We start from the raw sequence: 10,946 nt of genomic DNA on the forward strand, positions 1-10,946 counted from the left end.
ACAAGGGTTCATTTATGAAGACCCAGCACAGAAGTGTAACAATTAAGACAAAAGCTTTGTGAATTTTAACATAGCCACTTTTGGATATTTTGATAATGCATTTGTGATCAAGTGAAATAAAATATTGGAGAAATGGACAGTTAATAGTCAAATACATGAAAACTGAAAAGTTCTATCCAATGAATCAAGGAAATCCAGAACAAATGGAAATCATATGGAAGTTAGGTATTTATAAACCTGGAACTGTAAATAGTATATACATCAACTAAGGAAGAAGAAGAAAACACAATAATGACATAATTCATTGTCATCAATTGCACAAAAAAATCCCATTCATTAAAGGTGCTTGTGAAAAAGCTATAAGATTGTTATAATTGAGATACCATAGGTCTTGTTTTTAACTTATATTTTTTTGTCGAATGTATGGATATAGATACGCTGCTTAACTGGGGATTTTTGACACATTAATTGTTAGGCCTATTTGGCGAATATGGATCTAATGGATGTTTATTGTGACATATTTGCATGTCCAAGCCATCCAAGCATGTCACTGTCAACATGAATGAGGATACTGTTCAAGTTTTGGTCTAAATCTATAACTAAACCTGTGTCATTGTGGCTTTTTATTTCATTATAGAAGCCACAAACATTTCTTAAACTGAAAGATAAGATTTAACAAAAGACAAAAATGAAAACAATTGGGTTATATTTATTGTTTTCTATTAAGAAGGTGTTTACCAAGTTAAACACCTTCCATATATCCCAATCACTGAACAGTAGGTTTTCACACAGTGTATACCAATGTCTTAAAAGCTGAAAGTACTCCTTCAATTATTTTCTAAAATTGTAGTTTATAAATATGGTATGCTTTATGATGTAAATTTATCTTAGCAGCTTTGTAAAAATATTTTGTATATAATTGTTTTGCATAGACCAGCTTTTCCTCTGCAAAAGAGACACATTTTAGTTTTGCCAATGGCACTCCTATCCAACAGGACAAATTTCTTACATGTTCAAAGCCATAAAACCATTTTCTATATCATTAAACAGTGTCACCTTGTGCTTAAATAGAAAATCTTTTAATTGTCACATTTTTGTGGCACTTTTCAACTCTCACAGTTTCTGTGTGTAATAACACAAAGAGATGGATAGCACACCTAATTTTGAAAAAACCTAATTAATTTATTAGACAAAAGAAAAAAATTATACAAAAATTACAAAACAAAAATCAAAATCATAATGAGCCCAACGCGTTTCGACCTTAAGGGTCTTCATCAGGGGCACAAAAAATTAAAGAAATCAAAAAGGCCTGGGCTCATTATGATTTTGATTTTTGTTTTGTAATTTTTGTATAATTTTTTTCTTTTGTCTAATAAATTAATTAGGTTTTTTCAAAATTAGGTGTGCTATCCATCTCTTTGTGCTGTTAAATATTATGGAGACCCTTATGGGGAGTCACCTTTGGATTAGCACCCTGTAGTTTATTAATAGGATGTGCGCCTTCTTTCTACAATTTTGATCTGTGTGTAATAAAGCAGGGGAAGGCAATATAAACACTATTGACCAAAAGTGGCTTTCATTTTACATTCAGGTTTATAAAAGGTTCACAATATTTTAATAACAACTACAATAAACCACAACAACGATTGAGAATTTACTATAAACTCAGGGTTTCATATCAAAATTTATGTGTGTGCGCAAGCACAAAGCTTAGATGGAACATTGGATTGTGTTTAACTGGCAAGTTAAACACAATCCAGTTGTACCAATCAATATAAAGTAGTTTTATTTCACACACTCTATACTTATGAAATGAAAAAAGCTTCTGTATTGTAGGGTCTCATGTTAGTACAATGGTTACTCACCACATCAATGAAGTGGCCCAGGTGCACCACCCAGAGCCCTCAGCACAGGGGGCGGACACGCCGAAAAATCAATATGGAGCAGGTACTCAAAAGGCAAAACTTCCACCAGGCAAATGTTCAAATGTGAAGAAGTTTATTGTGTCAAACAGCCTGACGCGTTTCGTGTTCCAAACACTTAATCATAGGCTCAGGTCAGATCAGGTCATAAGGTCAGGCTGTTTGACACAATAAACTTCTTCACATTTGAACATTTGCCTGGTGGAAGTTTTGCCTTTTGAGTGCCTGCTCCATATTGATTTTTATACTTATGAAATACCAAACAGATCAGAGGACTGAAAGTGCCCCCTACTGGTTAGACTTTCAGAATAGGTCTCAATGAAAGAAAGAGAATAAAAGGGACATAGCCAAGAAAGAGAAAAAATAAGAAAGTGAAGAAAAAGAAAAAAAGAGGAAAAAAAATCAATCTAATGTATTACAGTAGAAGCCCCATTTTACATTTTGTGGTTTTCTCATTGTTTTAAAATGTTCTGAAAATTCGAGATTTACTGTATTAAGTGTAAAAACCACAAAAAACCCTAATACAAAACTTTGCCAGGTAAAAGTTGTCAAGGTCCTATAGAAATCAACGGGATCTGCACTGATCTTTTTGGACTGCTCTAAATGAATTCGGTATTCGGTTTTTGAGAAAAAAAATTTCGCTAGGAATTTTCTGAAAAACTGAGGGTTTCTGAGGTTCTCAAAGTAATCATATTTTTCAGCGTAGAAATTCAGAGTAATTTTCCGTCTGTACTTTCTTATGGAGCACCGGTTCTAACACTGAATTGCATAAAACACATTTTTATTCGAATGCAGTCATTTAAATGTAAAAAAGAGCTTAGGGCACATCTTCCATGTCTATGGGGTTACTGCTAGTGAGTAGTGATGAGCAAAATATTTCATCAAGTTTAGCTGAGAAAATGATGCCCATAGACTCCAATGGGTGAACAAAAATTGATGCCTTAACTTCATAATGTGGAGTCATCTTTTGCAAAAAACGTCTGGCCTCAATAGGGCCATCCACGCTGAGGGCCACACTCGATACCTCGGGCCCCGTGTAACCAGCTGCTCTACCACCTCTGTCAGGATTTGTCAATCAGCCTCACCAACCTTGGCTAGCGCTGCCAGTTGGGTATGCAAAGCCTTTGTCAGGGTTTACAGCGGAACTGTGAAAAAAACATTAGTCTCATACTGAGTGGCCTTAATTTGCTGCAGGATCACTATGCTCTGCTGCTGGATGGAACCGTTTTCTTGCTGGGCAGCATTTGTCTCCTGCTGACTAGCATTGACTCGGGCCAGCTACAAGTTCATCCATGTTGCTGAACTACAGCTTGTCTTCTCACAGGCTGCAACAAACAAGTACTGACCCTTTAACAGCTGTTTGTCCTTTTAACACTGTCTCTCTGTTGCCAGCATACTCCACTATTTGTTGGGGAATTGCTTGTAGCAGTGAATAGGGGTCAGGAAAAACAGTTCCACAGATGAAACAAGTTGGCAGCAAAATTTCTCCCAAGCTCACCGAACTCCTCATCACCAGGCTCGCCCTAAGTGCACCTCCTGCTGACTAATTGGCCAGAGTACTCTCCAACCATGCTCAGGCTTGGATTTGTGGAGAAACACTGGGGAGGCACAGGAGATACAATAGTTTTTAAAAATTCCTGTACGTCAATCCCCATTGCTCTGGTGATGAAAATTTGATTGAATAAATGGGAGGGGACGAGGTGACTAATGACAGCGGTCCTAGGGGCACCTGTTATGTAAATCTGGCCCTGACCATGCTCAGGGCCCTAGCCAATATTATCCTTGAAATTTAAAAGAGCCAGTACCTCAGCCTGGGCTCTATACATCTGCCATCATAGAAATAATTCCCACTGGGACAACCCTTTTGTCTCCTATAATAATAATTCATGGTCCATATTTTGTATCAGTAAGTCTGAGGTTCATGCTGTCCAATATGGACATAAAGCTTTGTTGGGTACCTCCATAAACTGTGAATATAGTAATGAAACTTTACCAGTAGTTCTAATCTCAATGTAAGTGTACTTCTCAGTCCATCCTGAAAACTCTTTTTGTGACAAACCTGGAGTAAATGTTGGGTTACTTGTAATGGATTGCATTTAGCTTTGTCATTTGTGACAAAGATAATTTTTGCCTTTAAAGGATAAGTAAACCTTTAAAATAATTGAATGTAAAATTGATGAGAGTGATATTCTAAGCACTTTTGCAACTTACATTGATTATGTATTTTTTTTAATTCCAAGATATTAAGGGATACATGTACTATTTATATGAATGAATTTTGTTACAATAGTGCCACCCGTTGATCAGTTTCTGACCATTCTGGCTACCAAGTAGTCTATAAAGTTTCAATGAAGGAGAAAGAAAGAGGGCTTGTCTGATGATCTTCTGATGTTATATGAGAGCAATAGATAGAGCAATAGATACCACACAATGCTTGGTGTAATCATGCATATTTATTACATTTAACTAAAAAATATACAAAACAAGAATACATTCTATAAATTGTGGTAATTTTAAATCTTTTATGGTTACAAAGTTGTCAGGACCAGGATGTAAGGCCTCTAGAGGAAAATGAATGCATGAGATTATTGAACAAAGTCCAATTGGGTCAGGCAGAATCATAATCCAGGCAGTGAAAAAGAATAGTCATGAACAGGCAAAGAGTCAATCAACTAGAAAATCCAGAATTAATAAATGATTACACATACAAGAGCTACTAGGAAGGTAGACTTCAGATCAGACATCATACCCACATCTTAAGAGTTTTGTACATTGGAATGCAGCATCAAACCACCAATGTAAGGTCATTTATGACTGAGAAGGCAGTGTGCAAAGTACAAAAAACCTGGTGCAACATGCAATTTTTTGCACTTTGCATTCTGCCTTCTTCTCTGCATGCTTTACTCCATGTCTCTGTTCTCTACAGAGACCTGTGGTGATCCCCATGACACAAATGTGTAGCACCCTGCCCCTACATGTCCCATAACTTGCAAGCCACACAAATGTTAGGGAGCAGGGAATAATGCAGTCTGTTACGAGGCCTGCATGTATGGCAGTGGGTAAGGACAAGTCTGTCCTGCTCCAGTTGATGGTGCACTTTGCATCTTGCACCACATATGTCTGTCTGGCGGTTGTGTCCTTGCTCATGCTGTGCAGTTGTACCTCTGCTCATGGTCTACATAAGTTACACCTTTTATTTCTTTGTACATTATATAAAAAGTAAGATGTGCATTTAGAAATTGCACTAAACTTGTTGTAGAAGCTGCATTTAACATAAGCTGACAACAAAGACTTGGAGATGGGCATATTAATTGCTCTCTGTCTCTGATCACACTACTGTGCCTGCACCGGCCTCTGGACTTTGAAGAAAGAAGATTCAAAAGAAGAGGATTCCTCCATGGTCAGTGGTGTAACTACTGGGGAAGCAGACCCTTCAACTGCTGGGAGGGGGAGCAGGAATACAGGGGGCCCGGAAAAGAAAAAAAATACTACAAGCACTGCTTTACTTGTCTCTTAATGGACTTGTTACTGATTCTGACCTGAAGTTGCTGGGATCTGGATGTAATGGGCAAGGTAGTCAAAGGTGGGAACATTCATGGAATATATTGCTACACTGAGCTCTCCCCGCACAATTAGTTTCTTACTAAAAGCCCAGACCCCAGAGCCAGCTCAAGCAAGGTGTCGCTTTTGATCTTTACAGGACCGACCCTGCCAAATCAGATAAGTCTGTGATTAATAAACTACCAGAATTTGTTTTTTTTGCATCCCCTTTACATTTCTCTGGCCTTCCTCTATCCTTGATTGAGACATACATATTTTGGAAGAAATGTAAAATGCCCCCTCTTATCACTGATTTCCTCTGACTTGGTGCCTGACCCTGTTTCACATGAATTATCAGGATCGGGTCAGGAGCAGGGATCAGAACTAGTTGCCTGTGCGACTGTGCCTGCCTTCAGCCCTCTCCTAAGTGTTATCTGTACCTGGGACAGATCAAGGAGAGTATACCAGCAGAAGAGTAGCAAGACAGAGAAACTGAATGTAAAGGAATGGTAATAATATAATAATGAGTACAAAAATAAAAAAAAGAGGACAATAGAAAATGCTACAGGTGTGGCACAGGAGGAAAGTGAAGAGGTCGATGCAGTAAAAGTGACAGAAAAAGTGTCTATCTAGGGATATGGAAGACGCATCTAGTTGGCATACACACTTCTTCTGCTGGATATATATACTGTATCTAATGTTTATGCATTGTCTGTACTCTGATGTTTTACGTTTGAGGGGAATATTGTCAAATTTGGGTACTCCAACTGAATTGCTGTAAAAGATTTATCATATCACCATGGGTGATGTATAGTGATGCAATAATAAAGAATCCACAGCAATTAAATGGGAGTGCTGGTTCTATATTAAATATGCATTTTATAAATGCTCCTTGAGTTAACTGTGGTAAAAAAAATGGACTGTACAGCTTCAATCAAGAATAAGGCCCAGGTCACATGGGCTTTTTCATCACAAGTGAAGAACACACAGATATAGGTCACTACAAGGGTGGATTGGGGGCCCGGGCCCATCAGCGTTGCTATCCCAGGGCACCCCTCCGGACCCCTGCCCCCCGCTGTGCATGTGCAGTTTTTGACGTGCATACATGATTTTTTGATGCACATGCAAATTTTTGACACACGTGCACTTTTTTTTTTTGCTGCGGCCCAGAAGGGAGGTCACAGGCAGGACAGCAGGAAGATTATCCAGGGAGTGGGTCTGGGCCGGCAGGGCCTACAAGACCTGGGGCCCACCGTGTTTTTTCCCAGTCCGACCCTGGTCACTACCAACATGTGTGGGTGGAAGAACTGACTTAAATGGGACCAGTCTGTCATTTTACACAAGGAGGACTTCAGTTAGGAAGCAGTCACAGTGATGCAGTGCAGTGATGGACAGATGCCATTCATATCAGTGCAGAAAGGTGAGACATTGTTAACAAGTAATGGACCCATCCTATCTGATGCCCTGCCCTGTTTTATGGCTCAGATCTGTTTAACAGAGCATTCTGTCCCAGTGGCTGCACAGATCCTATCTGATCCCCATTGTAAGCAGCAGTCCTGTCCTGCTTTATGGCTGATATTCTAGCTATCTGTATAAGCCCCATTGTTAGCAGCAGTCCTGCCCTGCTTTATGTTAATGGGAATTGTTATGTTTTGGGTAGCCGAGGATGAGTAGAGTATAACAGTGCTTTATTAGCAGATTCATGCAGCCATTACACAACAGTAACTTTCACTTTTAAGCTGTCATGAAGTATGCACAGTGTAAGTCTGGGCACAATGACATCTACAGGCCATTTGTATAAACACCACATATTCCCCCTATGTTAGGAAAGCATTTGGCCAAATGTAATAAACAACAACAATGCATTTTAAAGCAATAATATACATTCTTCACATCACATAGTCCTGGGTCCATGTAGGTAGTTTTCTGATTCTCTCAGTACGCCTTATAGGTTCACTTTCTTCAGGCCTATTGCAGTTGAAATCAGGAGTAGGAAAATGTCCTTCAACAAAATGTTTTAACAGCATTCATACGGGAGGAGAATTAGTAGTGAGATTATAAATTATATAGACTACACCTTCATTGTCGCAATTAAAGATGATTCTTTTGTTCGCTAATTTATTCCCCCATAATTCTAACGAAACCAATATAAGGAAAAATTCCAAATAGACTAAATTTTTTAGTAAGTTTGTTCCTTGCCATTGTTGAGGCCACCTCTCTGCACTCCAATGACCCTGGAGAAAAGCACCATAACCGCATAAAGCGGCTGCATCAGTAAATAACTGAATGATTTCGTAATCTGCAAATTCTGATTGCCAAATGGACCTCCCATTATAAGTAAATAAAAGTTGAATTTTACCTAAAGAGAGTTCTCCGGAGTGCTTGCCGATCGTCTTCATAAAGTAAGAAATCATACCAAATAGCTATGTCCTGCTTTATTGACTTAGGAATTCTTAAATGCCACTCAGGGTCTTTAACTCCCGAAGTTAAGGCGGCTAACCTTCGATTAAAAACCCTACCTGCTGGGATCACTTTTGTGGCAAAATTGATTTTCTTGCAGTGTAATCCAAACTGAACCAGCTCCTTGAGTTTTTCTTCCGGTAATCTGAATTCCATCTTAAAGGTGTCAATTTTGATGCCTAAAAATTCAATTATATTACAAGGAGGAAAAGTTTTTCCCTCTGCTAATGGAATGTCAATTTTTTTACAAATCCAAATGAAATGTTGCAGGTTAGAAGCACAAATTTTTGAATTGGCCAGACCTACAAATAAGAAATCATCTAGGTAGTGGAGAAATAGCTTAGAGCCCGATTCAACCATGACTACCCACTCTAAAAAGGTTGAAAACAATTCAAAATAGAAACAGGAGAGGGCACAAGTTATAGGGAGGCATTTATCAAAGTAAAATTGGCCATCAAAATGAAAACCTAATAATTTGAAGCAGTTTGGATGAATGAGTAATAATCTGAATGCTGACTGTATGTGCTTTTTGGAAACAAAGCCCCTCTTCCACATTGGTTCATTTTCACTGAACATAAGTCTGGGTCAATTCCATCATTTATAGAATCTTTGGAAAGGAAAGATGGTGGATTAGTCTAAACTGCCCTATTTCTTTTTTAGGGACTAGCCCCAAAGGTGACACCCTAAAGCCCTCCATGGGTAAGGTTTCAAATGGACCTTCTACTCTCCCTAGGCAAATTTCCTTTTGTATTTTTTCCCTCACCATATTGGGATCAGAATTGACTGATTTAAGATTATCAAAAATAGGCTGAGTATTTACATTGGGTGAATGTGGGATCCAAAATCCCTCTGAAAAACCAAAATTAATTAATGCTGCCATCTTCTGGTTTGGGTACAGCTTTAAATAGGGCTGCATGTTTTGCAGGTTCACTGGGGTCCTCGCCCTTTGCCATTTGCTCTTTTCCAAGTCCTCTAGCTTGGGAATTAGGCATAAATTTTTTGAGGCAACAAAAAGCAGGGTGGTTGCCTCCGCAACCAGAGCACTCATGCTTGGAATGGCAATTTGCTTGGCACTTACAGACTGACCCATTAAATGCCCAACATGTATTGGGCTTTGTAGGCAGTTGCTTTTGCGTATTAACAAGACTAGGATTTTGCACTCTGTATGCCATCATTCCTAGCCACAAATCGATGTCTTTTGTACCCCACTCTAAATCCCTGTGCACTGACATCTTTTGCCTGAATTTTTCCTCATAAATAAACCATCCTATTCCGCCAAAGCTTTTATATGCTTCAAGCACTATATCAATATGTTTAAATAATTGCGGGGCTAGATCAGGCTGTTTTGATAATAACAAGTTACCAAAAATTCAGAAGGCTTGTAGCCAGGCCTGGATTTGTGGAAAGGCCACCAAGGCCCGGGCCTGGGGCGTCAGGATTTTAGGAGGTGGCAAGCTGCCCAACCACATCCACATTGGTTCAAAAACACTGGGGATGTGCAGGACATACAATCGTTTCCCGTGTGCCAATGCCCATTGCTTCAGTCCTGGTGATGAAAATTTGCATGAATAAAGGGGAGGGTACAGGGGCGAGGAACAGCATGGGCCTAGGGGTGCCCGCTATGTAAATCCGGCCCTGCCTGTAGCCAGTTTGAAAATGTTCTGGCTACTGGTCTTCTCCTCTCTTCCTCTGAGTCACCTTTTTGCTTAGTACATTCTTTAGCTGCTGGCAGGAGGGATGATATAGCCACATATTCACCCCTATACATTTTTTCTTTTACAGCCACTGGTAAGTGAAGACCTAGTGCTGTTCATTGACAAGTAATTATGTCCTTATGGCATGCTTCTGGTATTCCTGCACTTAAATGACATTTTTATGTGCCAGGGGTTGCACCTAACATAGCCTTTATTACATTCTGTATGTAATTGCCTAGGTCAGCATGAATGTCCTCCTAAACATTGTGACTAGGATTAGTAACAGATGAATAAAATAAATCATTACCCGCAGTGGATGTGCTTGGACCCGCTATCTCAATGGATTCTGTATTTGAAGCAGCCAGGGAAGCTGGTGGTGACATTGCTGCCATTGAAGTGTATTCACTGGTCTCTCAGACGCTATCTTCCTTTTCTTTGCCTTTTTCACTGCTTGCTTTGCTTTAACTGAAGTAACTGAACACTTAGCCACCGTCACTTTCATCACTTTCCTCCCCCTGCTAGGTGCTGGGCCAGCCGCCTCCTCAGAAGGCGTGTCCGAAATTGGAGCCATTAGCTGTGATAGCTGTTTAAACTCTTCCTGACCGGCCTCCCTCTGCAGCCATTCGCTCGCTTCTCTCAGTGAGAGTTTTCCTCTTGCCATGCTGACACAGCTAAGAAGGAGGACAATCATGCAGCACTACTCACTCTGGAAAAAGGGGTAAGCCCGCTGCGAAGCCAGCATTTAACCCCTCGGTTGCCGCGCTACTGCTGACCCACCAAGCAGAAATAACGAAATTTTCAATCCATCTCGTCTTCAATTTGTTATGTTTTGGGTAGCCGAGGATGAATAGAGTATAACAGTGCTTTATTAGCAGATTCATGCAGCCATTACACAACAGTAACTTTCACTTTTAAAGGGATCCTGTCATTTTTTTCAAAATGCATCAGTTAATAGTGCTATTCCAGCAGAATGCTGCACTGAATCCATTTTTGAAAAGAGCAAACAGATTTTTTTATATTAAATTTTGAAATCTGACATGGGGCTAGACATTTTGTCAATTTCCCAGCTGCCCCTGGTCATGTGACTTGTGCCTGCACTTTAGGAGAGAAATGCTTTCTGGCAGGCTGATGTTCTTCCTTCTCAATGTAACTGAATGTGTCTCAGTGAGACATGGGTTTTTACTATTGAGTGCTGTTATCTTGTGTTAGGGAGCTGGTATCTGGTTACCTTCCCATTGTTCTTTTGTTTGGCTGCTGGGGGGGAAAAGGGAGGGGGTGATATCTCTCCAACTTGCAGTACAGCAGTAAAGAGTGATTGAAGTTTATCAGA

At 39.7% G+C, this 10,946-nt stretch overlaps 1 pseudogene; it reads right to left on the minus strand.

Annotated features, from left to right (window-relative positions):
• Positions 1 to 10,432, minus strand: part of LOC108719158 — a 28,063-nt pseudogene extending 17,631 nt beyond the window's left edge.
• Between the last annotated feature and the right edge of the window lie 514 nt (positions 10,433 to 10,946).

Source organism: Xenopus laevis, chromosome 6L (assembly GCF_017654675.1).
Source record: "Xenopus laevis strain J_2021 chromosome 6L, Xenopus_laevis_v10.1, whole genome shotgun sequence".
NCBI classification, from domain to species: Eukaryota; Metazoa; Chordata; class Amphibia; order Anura; family Pipidae; genus Xenopus; species Xenopus laevis.